The 19,964-nt window shown below is 39.7% G+C and overlaps 1 protein-coding gene across 1 annotated transcript in view; it reads right to left on the bottom strand.

Moving 5' to 3' along the window:
- LOC131674381 (probable G-protein coupled receptor Mth-like 1) overlaps nt 1-19,964 on the bottom strand; it is a 567,109-nt gene that overhangs the window by 308,499 nt on the left and 238,646 nt on the right. The gene's annotated exons all lie outside the window — the stretch shown is intronic.

Raw genomic sequence — 19,964 nt, forward strand, 5'->3', positions numbered from 1 at the left:
AAATATTATAATAAATGCCCGACAAACACTTTCCGCCGATAGACTACCAACGGGTAGCCAGCAGGTCTGCCGTGCTACCAGCCATAAGCTGGCGCCCAAACATGCAAGAGAGAGAGAAAGAGACAAGAGAAAAACACGGCACCGACATCGACCTTTAGCCTCTTCGACGGCTAGAGCGCTCTGCACCGTGACGTCACTGGTGTGCTCCCCGCTGACCGTCTCGGTGATGTTTATTGTCGTCGCTATTTTCACGCACGCACCCGCGCACCTCGCCGATTACCCACACGCACCGGTGCCGGGTATACTTCGGAACACGACTGGGCGCGACCGAGCCGCACGCTCCAATACTCGTCCGCGCACCGGGCGTGTCTCCTAAACGAACGTTCGTCGACGAGGTCGCGGGGCCAACTTGGAAAACCGTGACCTTTCGGTTTTATCCGTGCGCGCGACTTCCTCTGCTCATCGCTTAGCAGAGACTCCCCGAATTTTTCCGCGGCGATCCGCAATTCGAGCTCTCTCTCTCTCTCTCTCTCTCTCTCTCTCTTTCTCTCTCTCTTTCTCTTCTTCTGCGCCATCTGCATCGCTCCAGTCGTCAGCTCGGCCCGTGTTCAGCACCTCGTAAACAAAAGATCCAAGCATATGTGTGTGTACCAAACGCACACACTCTCAGCTTGGTGCGGCGCACGGACATTTACGAGAGCCAAACGGATGAGATCGGCCTAGCCGAGATTCTCCGTTACAGACCTTAGAAACCTGTTCCCCAAGCATCCAGTGTTCAAACAAAAAAGATTAAAGCGATCTAGAGCTCAGATTATTTAAGCTATAAAGAAAAAACTGAGGAAACAGGGGGTGCCAGAATACTGGCACCCGCGCCTGAAAGGGTTAACAAATTATACATTAAAATTTTTATCACATAAATAGCATACATATACCGCGTGCAAAGTGCGCATGGAAACTTCTAGTATAGGATAAAATATAACAGAAGTTATGCGTTTATTACCTCGTGTACCGTCATCGTTGAGCGTTGTAATTGTAATAACCTTTTTTATACGTGATTGATTGATTACAGTAAATGGTAGTATTTATGCTCAAATACAAACTGTAAAAATTTCGGAAAATATAAAATCAGTAGAAGAAGAATCGGAACAAATTTACAAAAGCATTGTATCACATAAAATGAAGATAACTGAAGAAAATAGAATTCAATCTGAGCTAGATAACGTAGTACCTTGAATAGAGGCGACTAATATTGTGAATAAAGGACCCCGCACAAACCTTATGGAAAAAAACTTTCTGTCAAATGTTCCTAAAATTTGGGAGAAGGTAGCTAATATCATGTAGATTAAATGTCTACATGGGTCCAAAGCTCGCCTATGACTGGGTTCCGAGATACCAGGGTTCAAACACAGGCAAAACGACGGATTTCTGGATCACGGTTATTGACTTCATTTTCATGTTGTTTAACTCACAGACACGCACACACTCATGCGCGGTATATTATATATATATATATATATATATATATATTATATATATGATATATATGTAATATATATTATATTACATTACGTGGGGCCGCTTGGCAGGGGGCCGTGTCTACATCCAATTATTATATATACAAGGTGTCAAATAAGTAACGGAACAAGGCTGTAGCTTTTTAGGTACAGATTATTAGACCAAGGTCAAGGTCATTCCTTTAGTAACTTTCAACGCGGAATCCGATGGTGACCTTGGATTTGACCTTGAGATTGACCTTCAAGGTTATTTCAAGGTCAACTTTGTTTTTTTAAATGGGAACCCCTATTTTTGACAACGGCAATCGAAAGAGCGGAAAATTTTACGTCCAAAACGGTATTTTTAAATTTTTTTTCATGGCCTTGAGAATGTCGATTTAAGGTCAAATGCTTGAAAACTGCCTAAAAGCGTTTTTTTAATTTTTAAGATATCGAAAAATGACCTCTACAAAATTTGTTCAGAACAGAGTGGGCCACCCAATGCACCAAAAACCATTGACCTTTAACCTCATTTTGAAGGTCATTTCAAGGTCGAAGTGTTTTTTGTAATGGAAACCCCTATTTTTGACCCCGGATTCGCATATAGCGCGAAATGAGAAAGAAGCATTCAAAACGCAGTGAGTGGAAAAAACTTATCCGGCAAAAAAACTGTACCTATGCTCTGCTTGCTCCTCATTTAAAACAACTTGACTTTCGGTTTGGATAACCCGTGCTTTATTATTCAAACAATCAAAGGTCAAAGATAAGGTCACTGTAACATGCTCTCAGTAGAATTTAATAAATTTAGCCCGAAACATTTTGTAAATGTTTCGCGAATAATATTGGATCTAAATTTCACATGACCTTAGCGATGAACGTCGTGGATCAATCGAAACTCAACATAATACCTTATCCAAACGTCGGATTTCGCGCTATGTGCTAATCCGGGGTCAAAAAGAGGGGTTTCCATTACAAAAAACACTTCGACCTTGAAATGACCTTCAAAATGAGGTTAAAGGTCAAAGGTTTTTGGTGGATTGGGTGGCCCACTCTGTTCTGAACAAATTTTGTAGAGGTCATTTTTCGATATCTTAAAAATTAAAAAAACGCTTTTAGGCAGTTTTTCAAGCATTTGACCTTAAATCGACCTTCTCAAGGCCATGAAAAAAAATTTAAAAATACCGTATTGGACGTAAAATTTTCCGCTCTTTCGATTGCCGTTGTCAAAAATAGGGGTTCCCATTTAAAAAAACAAAGTTGACCTTGAAATAACCTTGAAGGTCAATCTCAAGGTCAAATCCAAGGTCATCATCGGATTCCACGTTGAAAGTTACTAAAGGAATGACCTTGACCTTGGTCTAATAATCTGTACCTAAAAAGCTACAGCCTTGTTCCGTTACTTATTTGACACCTTGTATATATAGATAGATATTTTTTTTCTTTTCTATAGTCCACCCTATTCAGCCATTATGTAAATCAGGATCTATTATTTCAATACCATTCGGGTTGCCTATATCCATCTGTGCGTTCATTACAGTATGTAAAAGACGGAGTGAAGGGTAGTGAACATTTCCTTCGTGATGTCTTGCGTAGGAGAGATACCAAATAATGGAAGCCACGTGAGCACAAGTTCCTAGAGTTCGAGCTCCTGCTTTACACGTGCAATAACATCCGAGAATTGGATCTTGTTCCCCGTGTTCTCCGCCGTTATGTTCTTCGTCAAAAGCGATCCACAATTGATATCTAGTAGCATTTCTATAACGCGAAAACAGCCGGATTCTTATGAATCCCGGTTCATTTGTATTGGCATCGATTTCAAACGTCATATCTTCTTGCTCGTCATCTTCCCGTTCAGCTCTTAAAGAACTATCTTGCATGTAAGATGGTGCCAAGTACACTTGGTATGTTCCAAAAGTCAGAGCTTGTAACTCATTCACAGTCATCTGAGGAAATAATGGTATATGAGCTGGAGTTAAGAGAACCCAGCGAGCTCTTCTTCGTCCGAGATTATCAGCTTCTACTCTTGCCTGTACTATATTTACTTGCTGTGCTTGTTCGAGCATATTATTGGCCAAGGCTTCATTGGCATTTGGCATATTTATAGGTCCATAATACCTATTTATGATTGCACCAGCAATACGTAGGAAATCTGACAAGTTTGCGGCATGAGACGTTGGTATTGTATTGGAAAAAAATGAAAAAATACTTTTTAGATGCCCGTTGCGCGCTTCGACAATCCACCTCGTTTTAGTCACTATGCGAGACTCATTAGCTTCTTCAGTTCGAAACTGATTTTGATTACGATCCAAAAGTGGTGGCATTCTCGTTATCAGGCCTATTCCTTGCAAAGTTTGGATTGAGTTTTGGTATCCACGATCTACTATAACTATATCACCTTCTTGAAACCAATTCTGCATTCCATTAACATCTCGATTGAGTTCATTCAAAAGGATTCGAGCATCATTGTTAAGTGCATTCGAAAAGTATGGACCTTGAATATCAAGAATGTATCCATCAGGGACAACAATTACTGATGGTTTCACGAGATGTTTATGTTTATGCACGCAAAAGGACTGTCTTAAAACTTGGAAACAAGAACTCTTCTCGATATCAAGATAAGTACAATCTATATAAACTATTGCTCTCGGATATTGGGGCGTAGGGTTGTACAATTGATTTGCAAACGGTGTGACATGCCTTTCAATGAATTCTTCTCTAGTCATAGCGTCAAATCCAATATTTCCATGGCAAAATCTTGCAGATAGTGATTGTCTTACTGTAGCTATTTGCATACCGGTACTCTGTCGAGAAGGATAATAAAACATTACACATAAAAAGTCATCACTCAGACTGTGACTCAACTTACATAAAAAGCACAGAAGATCCTTTTTGCTAATATACCTATGTCCTCTTGGCACAGGTACTGGATCGCAGAAAGAATAAAGATCGTTGAATTGGACTTTTGTTAAAGAGTAGAATGTTTGAAACTCCTCATCGGTTACACCATGCTCGTCTTCATATCTTCGTTCCGCACTTCGTTTTATTTCTTCGCGCATTCCTTGTAAGAACGATTGAGCCTCTTCACCGTTTAAGCGGTATGGTCTATTAATGTATCTCAGTCCTTCAATTAAAGCTTGCAATAACCATCCCCTTTCATCTAAGTGAAGCCTGCAGCAAACATGAGTTCTGGGAATATATATGTTTCTCTTAACAAAAATATCAACTCTACATTCTAATGTCAATCTATGAATATCATTGATACCATTACATACCAAACAAGTTTGAGACGAAGTTTGAGATAAGACATTCAATCTCAAACACTGTGGGTCATTGGCCAAAATCTCAATTTCACGACGGATTGTTACGATGCAGTTATTGCAAACTCGCGTATCGGGAGTTACTTCAGCTGGTGGTCTACCGTTTTCATCGCGTCGTGCTATAGCTATTTCACGTACGATAGCATTTTCATCACCAAATATGAATGCCATTACGCGTGGTATCTATCGGTTCTCACATGTGTAGCATTCATGTCGTACCCGGAAGGCCATTGTTCTGTTACTTTGGTGAGTCAGTTGTTCCCTGCTATACAAATGATGAAGGAACAATCACCCCCAACTGCGACTGAGCTTCAACTATCCTGAAACGGACTGTTGAAGAACAATCACCCCCAACTGCGACTGAGCTTCAACTATCCTGAAAAGGACTGTTGAAGCAACACCGACCAGCCAACTGCAATGGAACTCCAATTATCCTGAAAAGGACTATTGAAGCAACACCGACCAGCCAACTGCAATGGAACTCCAATTGTCCTGAAAAGGACTATTGAAGCAACACCGACCAGCCAACTGCAATGGAACTCCAATTATCCTGAAAAGGACTATTGAAGCAACACCGACCAGCCAACTGCAATGGAACTCCAATTATCCTGAAAAGGACTATTGAAGCAACACCGACCAGCCAACTGCAATGGAACTCCAATTGTCCTGAAAAGGACTATTGAAGCAACACCGACCAGCCAACTGCAATGGAACTCCAATTATCCTGAAAAGGACTATTGAAGCAACACCGACCAGCCAACTGCAATGGAACTCCAATTATCCTGAAAAGGACTATTGAAGCAACACCGACCAGCCAACTGCAATGGAACTCCACTTATCCTGAAAAGGACTATTGAAGCAACACCGACCAGCCAACTGGAATGGAACTCCAATTATCCTGAAAAGGACTATTGAAGCAACACCGACCAGCCAACTGCAATGGAACTCCAATTATCCTGAAAAGGACTATTGAAGCAACACCAAACAGCTAACTGAGATGAAGATGACTAGCAAGAAGATATGACGTTTTAAATCGACACCAAAGCAAATGAACCGGGATTGACAAGAATCCGGCTGTTTTCGCGTTTCAGAAATGCTACTAGATATCAATTGTGGATCGCTTTTCACTACGTCTTTTACATACTGTAATGAACACACAGCTGGATATAGGCAACCCGAATGGTATTGAAATAATAGATCCTGATTTACATAATGGCTGAATAGAGTGGACTATATAAAAGAAAAAAAATATCTATTTATATATATATATATAATAATTGGATGTAGACACGGCCCCCTGCCGAGCGGCCCCACGGAACCACCACCGGCACCGTAGCTAGACACACACACACACACACACACACACACACACACACACACGCACACACACACACACACACACACACACACACACACACACACACACACACACACACACACACACACACACATATATATATATATATAATATACCGCGCATGAGTGTGTGCGTGTCTGTGAGTTAAACAACATGAAAATAAAGTCAATAACCGTGATCCAGAAATCCGTCGTTTTGCCTGTGTTTGAACCCTGGTATCTCGGAACCCAGCCATAGGCGAGCTTTGGACCCATGTAGACATTTAATCTACATGATATTAGCTACCTTTTCCCAAATTTTAGGAACATTTGACAGAAAGTTTTTTTCCATAAGGTTTGTGCGGGGTCCTTTGTATGTGAAATTTACGTAACTATGGCTTTTTCAGCACTTATGCCGTTTGATAAATCAAAATTCAATGATTACACTCGTGTAAATACGAGGGGGGTCGATAAGTCTTTACAAATACAAGAGATGGCGCTCGTCACGCTTAAATTATGATGTTTTTGGCAAGCAATACTACTGTGACGGAGAATCTCGGCTAGGCCGATCTCGTCCGTTTGGCTCTCGCAAATGTCCGTGCGCCGCGCCAGGCTGAGAGTGTGTACGTTTGGCACACACACTCATGCTTGGACCTTTTGTTTGCGAGGTGCTGAACACGGGCTGAGCTGACGACTGGAGCGACGCAGATGGCGCAGAAGAAGAGAGAAAAAGAGAGAGAGAGAGAGAGCGCTCGAATTGCGGATCGCCGCGGAAAATTCGGAGAGTCTCTGCTAAGCAATGAGCAGAGAAAGTCGCGCGCGCGGATAAACCGAAAGGTCACGGTTTTTCCGAGTTAGCCTCGCGACCTTGCCGACGTTTGGTTCGTTTCGGAGACACGCCCGGTGCGCGGACGAGTGATAGAGCGTGAGGCTGGGTCGCGCCCAGTCGTGTCCCAAAAGATACCCGGCACCGGTGCGTGCGGGTAACCGGCGAGGTGCGCGGGTGAGCGCGCAAGGAATTTGACGTGCTGCAGCGCCGAGCAACGAGGAGGCGGCAGAAACAACGGCAACAGCAATTCTTGGGATATACGGATTGAGGCAGCTATATTGTGGAGCAAGCGAGGAGACGAGCGAGAAGACAAATAGCGGCGACAACAAGTATCAGCAAGACGGTCAGCGAGGAGCACACCAGTGACGTCACACTGAAGAGCGCTCTAGCCGTCAGGGAGGCTGAAGGTCGAGGTCGGTGCCGTATTTTTCTCTTGGTTCTCTCTCTCTCGCATGTTTGGGCGTCAGTCTATGGTTGGTAGCACAGCAGACCTGCTGGCTACCCGTTAATAGCCTATCAGCGAAAAGTGTTTGTCAGGCATTTGTATAATATCTAGTTTTTATAAGGGAATCGGCAGGCTGACCAGCCACCGATTCACCTTCGCGTTCGCGTTTGTTATTGTACCGCTCGTAGTGTGTAAGTCCGAGGTTGCCGTATTGTAATCGTTTGTTGACAATTAAAGACTAGCGTATTAATCCGCTGTTGTGTTTATTCGCCGCTGTATCACTCCTCATCCCGACTTCGAATCTGTGCGTTTAACGAGTTTATGCTCGACGCGTTATTCAGTCGTGGGAACGTCTTTTGTTTTTGCCCGAATTCCCAAATAAATAATTTGTGCGGACGGTCGCGAGCAACCCAGACGGGTACGGCCGGAATTCTCCGTTACACTACTAATTAGATATCGCACAAAGTTTCAGCTCGATTCATTAAGTCGTTTTTTTGTGACCGTTGGTTGAACAAAAAGTTATTGGTTTATTTGAAAAATGGAAAAAACAGAGTTTCGAGCGGTGATAAAACATTTTGATTTGAAAGGCCTTACACCAAAAGAAATCACAGTTGAGTTGAACGCCACTCGTGGCAAGTCTGCCCCTGTCTTCAATACTGTTTTTAACTGGGTAAATGAATTTAAACGCGGCCGTACAACAACAAAAGATGAACCTCGTTCAGGTCGCTCCGTGGAACTGAGAACGCCTGAAATGGTCAACAAATCCACGATATGGTATTGAGTGATAAAAGATTAAAATTTCCAGAATTAGTTGAGGCCACAGGGGTATCAAACGGTACAATCATTTCAGTTTTGCATGAAAAATTGGGGATGATAAAAATATCAGCAAAATGGGTGCCGCGTTTGCTCACTGTTGAAATTAAACGAACCCGCGCGGTCACCTCTGAGGCTCTTTTGGCACGCATACGTCGTAATCCGGAAGACTTTTGGCGTCGACTCGTAACTGTAGACAAAACATGGGTACACCACTACACTCCTGAAACCAAAGAACAGTCCAAACAATGGATTACCGCAGGAAAACCAGCCCCAAAGAAGGCAAAGACAGTAAAGTCAGCTGGCAAGATTATGGCCACGGTTTTCTGGGATGCGTCATAATCTACATCGACTACTTGGAAAAGGGCCAGACGATCACTCGACAATATTGTGCGTCATTATTAGGTTGGCTGAAAGAAAAAATCAGAGAAAAACGTCCTCATTTGAACAAAAAAAAATGCCTCTTTCTTCAAGACAATGCTCGAGTTCACACGTGTGCAGTTTCGATGGCAAAAATTAACGATTTAAAGTTCGAATTAATTGACTATCCACCATATTCGCCTGATTTGGCTCCCAGTGACTTTTTCTTATTTCCTAACCTCAAAAAATGGCTTGGCGGACAACGATTCACATCGAATGAAGAATTCATCGCCAAAACAAATGCCTATTTTGAGGGTTTTCAGAAATCATATTTTTCTGATGGCTTAAAAAAACTGGAAAGCCGTTTAATAAAATATATCGACCTTCAAGAAGACTATGTTGAAAAATAAAAAAAAATTACATACGCAAAACTTTTTTTCCTTCTTCTTGTAAAGACTTATTGACCCCCCCTCGTAATAAAAAGTTGATAGCTTTGGAATATTTTCAATTTTTAATGCAGTACAAAAATCAATATTTTTCTAAGATCCGCGATTTTGATCTTTTGCATTCAACACGATTCAAAGGCACGATGTTATCGAACGTAGTACAATTTTCAGAAAAAAGATTAAAATGTAAAGGCAGAATTAAAAAACTGCGTAACACAATACAATACAATCTCAATATACCAAACTATACTATACATAAAACCAATCACCCGCTTAATAAAGGACACAAAGATACTGCGATTTTAATCAAAACAAAAATAAACCACTACATACTTACACTAGTGAAATCTACTTACAAGCAAACAAGGTAATTATTAAGGATAAAGACGGACCGATAACAATATCAGCTGTTTACTGTCCTCCAAATAAAACAATTATCAAAGAAAACTGGACTGACTTTTTTAACACACAAGGAAATCGCTTTTATAGTAATTATAAAATATTTTATTTTTTTTAGGCGATTATAATGCGAAACATTTGTGCTGAACACCAAGATCATCAACTCTTACATACAGAGGTAGAGTACTGTATGAAAACTACAAAAAAATTACTATATTCCGATATCCACTGAAAAACCAACATACTAGCCTACATATACAACACTTAAAATAAACAAGCTTCCGGATTTGATTGACTTTGCTATAGTAAAACATATAAACAAAAATTTATTCTTTAATTTTCCTCTGTTGTGTAATATTAGAAATTATAATCAATGATGTGATGAATATCCCAAAAATAAATCACAACTACAAAACTTCCAAACTAATTCTTCAACGTTTCGCCATTTTGTTCATGGCCTCTTCAGGAATATTTTATTATAAAAATTATAGATATATTATTATTAGCACTCTCCATTTGTTGAACAAAATTTTCTAATCCAATTTTGAGAGCCAACCCGTTGTCAAAAATTAATAATCAAACAATCATCTCAGGTTACACACGTGTGTTTCGTTGGTAGATATCCAACCTCATCAGATCTTTATTAAAAACAAATGAAAATGTTACGTCTCGTGCATAAACTACGAATAGCAAATGTGCGAAACGTACCAATATAGTACTAGTGGCTGATTGAGGCTCACAAGTAATGAATAATATACGATGTATGAATAAGAATGAATGTGTTTATTTATTTTGTTGTACTTACAGTTTCTAGAGTACTTTCAGTATCGTAGATCTCGGTATTTGGATAGGTTCAATAATGAATTTGCACGTTCTCACTTTTAATGGATCGCGTATTTATTGAGATCAAATAATATAGTTTGACAGATAATAATTGAATAGTTAGCCAAATTGTCGAACAGGCTTGCACGCGACTGTAGTATCGATATGTAGAGTTTATTCGTCAATTGTCGAACTGACGTGTACGGAGTAACGATAATTGCTGATCACCTTTCGGGTGGTTCATCTTATATACATAAATTTGTGCTCAATAAATCGCTGATGTTTCTGTGTAGTTGAGTAATTTTCCTTTTGAGTTCATTGTGTGTTGTGTAATGCTGAGTATGGTCTTTGTGTTTTGCTGCCGTATCGTTTTCTGGTGGACGTGTATATAGTTTTGATTTTACGAAATTCGGGATTGCACTTTTAAAGAATGTAAATGAGTAAAGATACGTCTTGAGACGTAACAAAAAAATGGTTACAATAACTAATACATATAGAATAAATAAAAGTCACGCTAACGAACATTTACCTCAATTCAATAATCACGATCAAATTAACCATTACAGTAAAACCAAAAATACAATATTAAACTCATCTTCTAACTTTCAATCATACAAATACTTAAAATTCATCTCAAACAACAACTGTGAAATAATGCAAGCCGACCGGTGTCTGTTGCCTTTTATATCAAAACAAATCACATATAGATATACAATTAAATGTATCCCCTCTCATATGCCGGGAAAGACCGGTACAGTCAGTATCACTGCATATCAAAACAAATTTTCAAAAACATTCTACCAAACTATAACTGTAAAATGTGAAATCAATCAGATAAAACGTCAAATAAACCTTTATATTGTTTACTTAATAAACTAGTGTCCTCCTGTCTATTTATAGTATTATTAAACAAATTAATATCATTTCAGAAATTAGTGTCTTACAATAATTAGACTCTCTATCTAAAATTGTTGTTGTCCCAGTCAAACGAATGCGTAGGATAATTTTTCAAATCCATCGGAATAGGAAGAGATTTATCTATAGGTGTCTTACTATGCTCATCTATGCGTTTTCTTAAGCTTCTCTTAGTTTGACCAATATATACAAACGGGCAACTGTCACAGCAAAATTTATATACTATATTTGTCTCATTCCACTTATCTGTAACATCTTTACCTAGTCTTATTATATTGTCCAGCTTATGGTTAATTAGTGGTATGCAGCGAATATTAAATTTTCTTAAACCATAGTTACATAAGTGAAAAAATTTTTTTTGCAAAGGGAACGGTAAAACCATCGCTTTAATATTCGTATTTTTTCTATTATCATGAGCAGTCATACTATTGCAAAATCTATGTTTACCAATGCGATCAAATATACATGTATTGACAAATTTTTCCGGGTAATCATTATTTTTTTAAATATTCTTAACAATTTTTATATTAATTTCATGAAAGGTTGCATCAGACAATAATAAAGCTCTGTCAATTAAATTGTATACAATATTTCTTTTTTGCTGAGTTGTGTGGTTCGAATAAAAGTTCAAAATTCTACCCGAACAAGTCGGTTTTTGGTACCAATTAGTAATAATTTTACTGTTCTTAATTATTAACGAAATGTCTAAAAAAGTTATGCTATTATTAAATTGGATTTCATGTGTGAAATTTAAATGACTATTATAATTATTAAAAATGTCCAAAACCAATTGTAACTCTTCCTTTTTTATACATAAAAAACATGTACATGTAGATGACACAATTTTATGTATAAAAAACATGTACATGACATAAAAACATTTTTTATACATAAAAAACATGTACATGTAGAAGACACAATTTTATGTATAAAAAAGGAAGAGTTACAATTGGTTTTGGACATTTTTAATAATTATAATAGTCATTTAAATTTCACACATGAAATCCAATTTAATAATAGCATAACTTTTTTAGACATTTAAATTATTATTAAGGGGGCGACAAGAGTTTAATTTTCAGTTAAACCTCAGCTGTTGTCAATAGAACCGCCAAATTTTCACCTTGTTCTTGCCGTTTGCCGAAAGTGGTTTTTTTGGTTTTGATACATGCGTGAGTGTGAGGTGCGAGAAAAATAGCAGCGTTAGCTAGCAGCAGCACATCACAGCAGCAGCGAAGCAGCACCCGTTACCGGTTACTGAGGCATCGAAGCAGCATCCCCAAGAGCTAGCAGTAATTTTGCTGATTATCGGTTACGGCTGATCACTGTAACTGCACCGCAGGGTAGGTGCACCACAATAATTTTAGTGTGACACTAATAATTTCGCACGTTTATTTGTAAATGACCGTTATCGAATTCGCCTCGAATGTTAAATTTTGCGGTAGATTTTCGAATTCTCTCTCTCTCTCCCCGTATACTTGTAAATCTTATACGCGTGCGCAAGTCTTTCGGACCATCAAAGACTGTAGAGTTTATAATTTATAATCGTCTTGATTTTATTCGCCGCATTACGTTATTTCATTTCTGTTTAGATTAACGGATCTGTCACCGGTTATTTTTTAAACCGATTTCATCTAGGGAATATTGGAAAGAAACATTAGTCTCCGTACACCTAAGAGAAATCAAGTGTAACAAGTCAGGTGACTTAAGGTGAGTTCAACTCTGTTGGAAAGGAGACATTGGAGCGAAAGTATCAAACGTAAAGGCGAATACACGTATGCTCATACGTGATTAACGGAGCGGCAGTTAGTTCTACATCGTGGGAGATTATTCTTAGATAAACCCTTATTGCAACAGTTAATCTACCCCGTTTCATGGCGCCCAACCGGTATTAAGACCCGTTATCAGCGCATAGGATTGTGCGTCGAAAGTAATCGACACACGGGAGAGAGAGATGTAGGCGCGAGCGCTTAGAAAGGTTTAAGCGGGTGTTAACGCGAGATTTTGAACAGTGCGTACTCTGTAAAGGGAAAAGGAAGTCACTTTGACCTTTTTATAAATTGCGATATTTATTGTAAGGGCCAAAAGTGATAATAACCAATAGGTCAAAACGATCCCAAATCGTTGTTAATTAAGAGGTGCTAGCCCGTTTGAGCCACAGTTTAGTGAATAAAGGGGGTCCGGAAGTACCTGGGCGACGATAAGTGCAGACAGCGCGAACCAAGTGTGCAGCCCAGAGAATATTAACACGGTGGAGCAAGCAAACAGTGGGCTCCGACCTATAGGTAGGATATTATTATCTTATTATTAGATAGTTTGCGGAGACAGCACGTGCTCATAATCTCGCGAATTTGTGCCTTGAACAGAAGTCAGTAAGGGTAGCAAGCAGTAAGGAGACGGAGCAACCCGGATCTGAAATCGTAGGAGTCGTGGACCAGGAAAGGGCCCCAAGAAGAACTATTCTTGGGTGAAGCCTTCCGGGAAATAGAGTAACTGAAGGAGGGAGTCGATCGCAACAGCAAGCTGGTCGACCGGATCTTAGAGACCCTTCAAACTCTCCAGAGTATACAGGTGTGCGCAGAGTGGCAGGCGCAAGACATGTGCCGGAGAATACGAGAGCTGGAGGACGGGATGCATGAAATGGCTGATGCAGTCCATACGTCACAGCGTGACTCGATTCAACATCGCCCCAGACGCAATGTAGACTTTCAGGACACATACACCTGCCACTACGGCTCCACCGAGGCCCGTCCCTAGGAGAAGGGATGTCACCCCACCGGAAGTCCTCCAAAGAAAAGGAGGTGAAGACGATCAGGGGGATTATGGGAGATCTTCACCCGTACGACAAGGAAGTCGAAGCAGATCATCTGACACCGTTCCACATATATCCTCAGGGCCCTCCACAACCTAAGACGTAGGGAAAATTGTCCGCGGATGAAAATTGAGGTTTACGGCCAGTAGGGTACATAGTGTGGACACGTTTCTGTCCAGGTTAGAAGGCCTGCTTAAAATGGCCACGGAAAGGCAGGAAACCCCTCCAGTGCAGCGCAAAAGCCGATGACGTGAGAGAAGGACGAACTCTCCTCCTCCCCCCTCTCTCTTAATCTTTCGCTCTAGCATCACGAGTGCTACCGAATCGCGAACGTATCGATTGATGGAATCGACTACCGTTGCATTATATATTATATTATTAAATTGAAAATATGTGTTTGAAAATAAAAATTTGGTTATTTCGATAATTTTATAGAATGGAATTTTTTAATTAGACTGTATTATATTGAAACGCTTGTCCAAATTTCTAATGACCAAATCACATGGGATATACGTTAATAAAGCACTCACATCTAACGATAACACAACATAATTATTAGGAATTGTAACGGGGTAAAACCGTTTAATTATTATATTCGCGCGATTATATTAAAAGGACACGCGTAATTGTCAATGCTCACTACTTATCCGGGAGAGCACGAGAAAGTATGCGTCAGTCAACCAATAATTATTAATAACCTATACTAAAATGAGTGGAAGCTATGAGGTAAAAGCGGATCGAAAAACACTTGTTAGTAATATGAATGGTATCCTTTATTATTCCTCAAAATTCACAAAAGGTCCTGCCCGCGCGTTTGTTTACATGAACGCTCGCTCGTCGACAACACGCTTTGCCGGTACGCTCGCTGTTCTTTGTTATTAGAGCCGTTGCATGCACGCATCGAATGTTAGCATCAAATTATTATTCTACGCTCGCGATCGCGAAATTAAGCTGGCCAGCTTACCTTATTTGTCGGCGATCGGAGAACACAAATACCTCGCACAGAACGGAACAGTTTTTATTGTTTTTATTGTTCTGCTCGCGGGTCGCGAATGCGCGCACACAATGGTTTCGCCCTCGATGGCGAAACCTCACAAACACACACTCGGCTGGGCCTCGAGTTGGTAGCTGGAAGGCTCCTTGGCGGCTGTAGTCCTGGACCACTGGCTCTCAGTTGAATATCGCTATTTCGGTGAGTAATCGTCAAAGGCACGTAGATCTGCGGTAACGTTAACGAAAAGCGGGTAGACACTATGATGGTCGGTGCTTCACTTTCCTCTGCAGACGAGCAGCTCCTCGTGATTAGCGGATACAGCTAGCTGGCACTTGTCGTTCTCGTCGAGTTTCGATATTTTGCGGCACGTGAATCGGTAAATGCGGTAGCGTAAGCGGACGGACAGTATGGTGGTCTAGGCTTCACTGGTTCAAATTCTGTCGCGCGCGTTCCGTCTGCTTGCGTGCCGAATTCCTTCGTTACCTATTTCGTCCCCCCGGGAGGTGCTGCCCTCACAGATAGCAATTAAGTTAAATAATCAGCGCTAATTTGACGTTTACCGTCACAGAATATATAAATTACCTATCAAGTCTATTAAGTCAAAACTATTTTTTAAGCAAGAATTAGGTGTTTTTATATAAGGTTCCAAATTTTTGTCCAATACTTTAGATAAAAAATACGTAGAGCTCCTAATCAACGAAATCACTGGTCTAAAAGGATTTCCCATTTTATGTATTTTTGGCAACCCATAAGCATTTTGCTAACCTAGTGTTTGTTTGAGTAATACAATTTTTTATCAAATTATTGTTCCAATAATTTCTCGTCATTAAGATTTAATAAGATTTTGTAAGTTTTGTAGTTGTGATTTATTTTTGAGATATTCCTCACACCATTGATTAAAATTTGTAATATTACACAACAGAGGATAATCAAAGAATATGTATAACGACTTACAATGGTAGAAAAGTCGATCTTTATAGGAGAGATATATGAGTAATGATTACTTTTTCAAAACTATTTTTACTCAATATGGATATCAAGCAATAAACGTATTAAAAAGATGAATAAAATTTAGATATAATTTTGCGTGATCAAAAGCGGGACTACAATTCTTAATTTAATGTAGAAAGAACAATATAGTTGCTCCTTATATTAGAAATGCTTTTGATCGTGAATGGCATTTTCATAGTAATTTCAGTCGGAGATCACATTTATTAACTTTGAACAGACATTCGAATAAAGGACCCCGCACAAACCTTATGGAAAAAAACTTTCTGTCAAATGTTCCTAAAATTTGGGAAAAGGTAGCTAATATCATGTAGATTAAATGTCTACATGGGTCCAAAGCTCGCCTATGGCTGGGTTCCGAGATACCAGAGTTCAAACACAGGCAAAACGACGGATTTCTGGATCACGGTTATTGACTTTATTTTCATGTTGTTTAACTCACAGACGCGCACACACTCATGCGCGGTATATTATATATATATATATATGTCTAGCGACGGTGCCGGTGGTGGTTACGTGGGGCCGCTCGGCAGGGGGCCGTGTCTACATCCAATTATTATATATATATATATATATATATATAGATAGATATTTTTTTTCTTTTATATAGTCCACTCTATTCAGCCATTATGTAAATCAGGATCTATTATTTCAATACCATTCGGGTTGCCTATATCCAGCTGTGTGTTCATTACAGTATGTAAAAGACGTAGTGAAAAGCGATCCACAATTGATATCTAGTAGCATTTCTGAAACGCGAAAACAGCCGGATTCTTGTCAATCCCGGTTCATTTGCTTTGGTGTCGATTTAAAACGTCATATCTTCTTGCTAGTCATCTTCATCTCAGTTAGCTGTTTGGTGTTGCTTCAATAGTCCTTTTCAGGATAATTGGAGTTCCATTGCAGTTGGCTGGTCGGTGTTGCTTCAATAGTCCTTTTCAGAATAATTGGAGTTCCATTGCAGTTGGCTGGTCGGTGTTGCTTCAATAGTCCTTTTCAGGATAAGTGGAGTTCCATTGCAGTTGGCTGGTCGGTGTTGCTTCAATAGTCCTTTTCAGGATAATTGGAGTTCCATTGCAGTTGGCTGGTCGGTGTTGCTTCAATAGTCCTTTTCAGGATAAGTGGAGTTCCATTGCAGTTGGCTGGTCGGTGTTGCTTCAATAGTCCTTTTCAGGACAATTGGAGTTCCATTGCAGTTGGCTGGTCGGTGTTGCTTCAATAGTCATTTTCAGGATAATTGGAGTTCCATTGCAGTTGGCTGGTCGGTGTTGCTTCAACAGTCCTTTTCAGGATAGTTGAAGCTCAGTCGCAGTTGGGGGTGATTGTTCTTCAACAGTCCGTTTCAGGATAGTTGAAGCTCAGTCGCAGTTGGGGGTGATTGTTCCTTCATCATTTGTATAGCAGGGAACAACTGACTCACCAAAGTAACAGAACAATGGCCTTCCGGGTACGACATGAATGCTACACATGTGAGAACCGATAGATACCACGCGTAATGGCATTCATATTTGGTGATGAAAATGCTATCGTACGTGAAATAGCTATAGCACGACGCGATGAAAACGGTAGACCACCAGCTGAAGTAACTCCCGATACGCGAGTTTGCAATAACTGCATCGTAACAATCCGTCGTGAAATTGAGATTTTGGCCAATGACCCACAGTGTTTGAGATTGAATGTCTTATCTCAAACTTCGTCTCAAACTTGTTTGGTATGTAATGGTATCAATGATATTCATAGATTGACATTAGAATGTAGAGTTGATATTTTTGTTAAGAGAAACATATATATTCCCAGAACTCATGTTTGCTGCAGGCTTCACTTAGATGAAAGGGGATGGTTATTGCAAGCTTTAATTGAAGGACTGAGATACATTAATAGACCATACCGCTTAAACGGTGAAGAGGCTCAATCGTTCTTACAAGGAATGCGCGAAGAAATAAAACGAAGTGCGGAACGAAGATATGAAGACGAGCATGGTGTAACCGATGAGGAGTTTCAAACACTCTACTCTTTAACAAAAGTCCAATTCAACGATCTTTATTCTTTCTGCGATCCAGTACCTGTGCCAAGAGGACATAGGTATATTAGCAAAAAGGATCTTCTGTGCTTTTTATGTAAGTTGAGTCACAGTCTGAGTGATGACTTTTTATGTGTAATGTTTTATTATCCTTCTCGACAGAGTACCGGTATGCAAATAGCTACAGTAAGACAATCACTATCTGCAAGATTTTGCCATGGAAATATTGGATTTGACGCTATGACTAGAGAAGAATTCATTGAAAGGCATGTCACACCGTTTGCAAATCAATTGTACAACCCTACGCCCCAATATCCGAGAGCAATAGTTTATATAGATTGTACTTATCTTGATATCGAGAAGAGTTCTTGTTTCCAAGTTTTAAGACAGTCCTTTTGCGTGCATAAACATAAACATCTCGTGAAACCATCAGTAATTGTTGTCCCTGATGGATACATTCTTGATATTCAAGGTCCATACTTTTCGAATGCACTTAACAATGATGCTCGAATCCTTTTGAATGAACTCAATCGAGATGTTAATGGAATGCAGAATTGGTTTCAAGAAGGTGATATAGTTATAGTAGATCGTGGATACCAAAACTCAATCCAAACTTTGCAAGGAATAGGCCTGATAACGAGAATGCCACCACTTTTGGATCGTAATCAAAATCAGTTTCGAACTGAAGAAGCTAATGAGTCTCGCATAGTGACTAAAACGAGGTGGATTGTCGAAGCGCGCAACGGGCATCTAAAAAGTATTTTTTCATTTTTTTCCAATACAATACCAACGTCTCATGCCGCAAACTTGTCAGATTTCCTACGTATTGCTGGTGCAATCATAAATAGGTATTATGGACCTATAAATATGCCAAATGCCAATGAAGCCTTGGCCAATAATATGCTCGAACAAGCACAGCAAGTAAATATAGTACAGGCAAGAGTAGAAGCTGATAATCTCGGACGAAGAAGAGCTCGCTGGGTTCTCTTAACTCCAGCTCATATACCATTATTTCCTCAGATGACTGTGAATGAGTTACAAGCTCTGACTTTTGGAACATACCAAGTGTACTTGGCACCATCTTACATGCAAGATAGTTCTTTAAGAGCTGAACGGGAAGATGACGAGCAAGAAGATATGACGTTTGAAATCGATGCCAATACAAATGAACCGGGATTCATAAGAATCCGGCTGTTTTCGCGTTATAGAAATGCTACTAGATATCAATTGTGGATCGCTTTTGACGAAGAACATAACGGCGGAGAACACGGGGAACAAGATCCAATTCTCGGATGTTATTGCACGTGTAAAGCAGGAGCTCGAACTCTAGGAACTTGTGCTCACGTGGCTTCCATTATTTGGTATCTCTCCTACGCAAGACATCACGAAGGAAATGTTCACTACCCTTCACTCCGTCTTTTACATACTGTAATGAACGCACAGATGGATATAGGCAACCCGAATGGTATTGAAATAATAGATCCTGATTTACATAATGGCTGAATAGGGTGGACTATAGAAAAGAAAAAAAATATCTATCTATATATACAAGGTGTCAAATAAGTAACGGAACAAGGCTGTAGCTTTTTAGGTACAGATTATTAGACCAAGGTCAAGGTCATTCCTTTAGTAACTTTCAACGTGGAATCCGATGATGACCTTGGATTTGACCTTGAGATTGACCTTCAAGGTTATTTCAAGGTCAACTTTGTTTTTTTAAATGGGAACCCCTATTTTTGACAACGGCAATCGAAAGAGCGGAAAATTTTACGTCCAATACGGTATTTTTAAATTTTTTTTCATGGCCTTGAGAAGGTCGATTTAAGGTCAAATGCTTGAAAAACTGCCTAAAAGCGTTTTTTTAATTTTTAAGATATCGAAAAATGACCTCTACAAAATTTGTTCAGAACAGAATGGGCCACCCAATCCACCAAAAACCTTTGACCTTTAACCTCATTT

This window comes from Phymastichus coffea, unplaced genomic scaffold (assembly GCF_024137745.1).
Source record: "Phymastichus coffea isolate CEN01 unplaced genomic scaffold, Cenicafe_Pcof_1.1 PCOF00014, whole genome shotgun sequence".
NCBI classification, from domain to species: Eukaryota; Metazoa; Arthropoda; class Insecta; order Hymenoptera; family Eulophidae; genus Phymastichus; species Phymastichus coffea.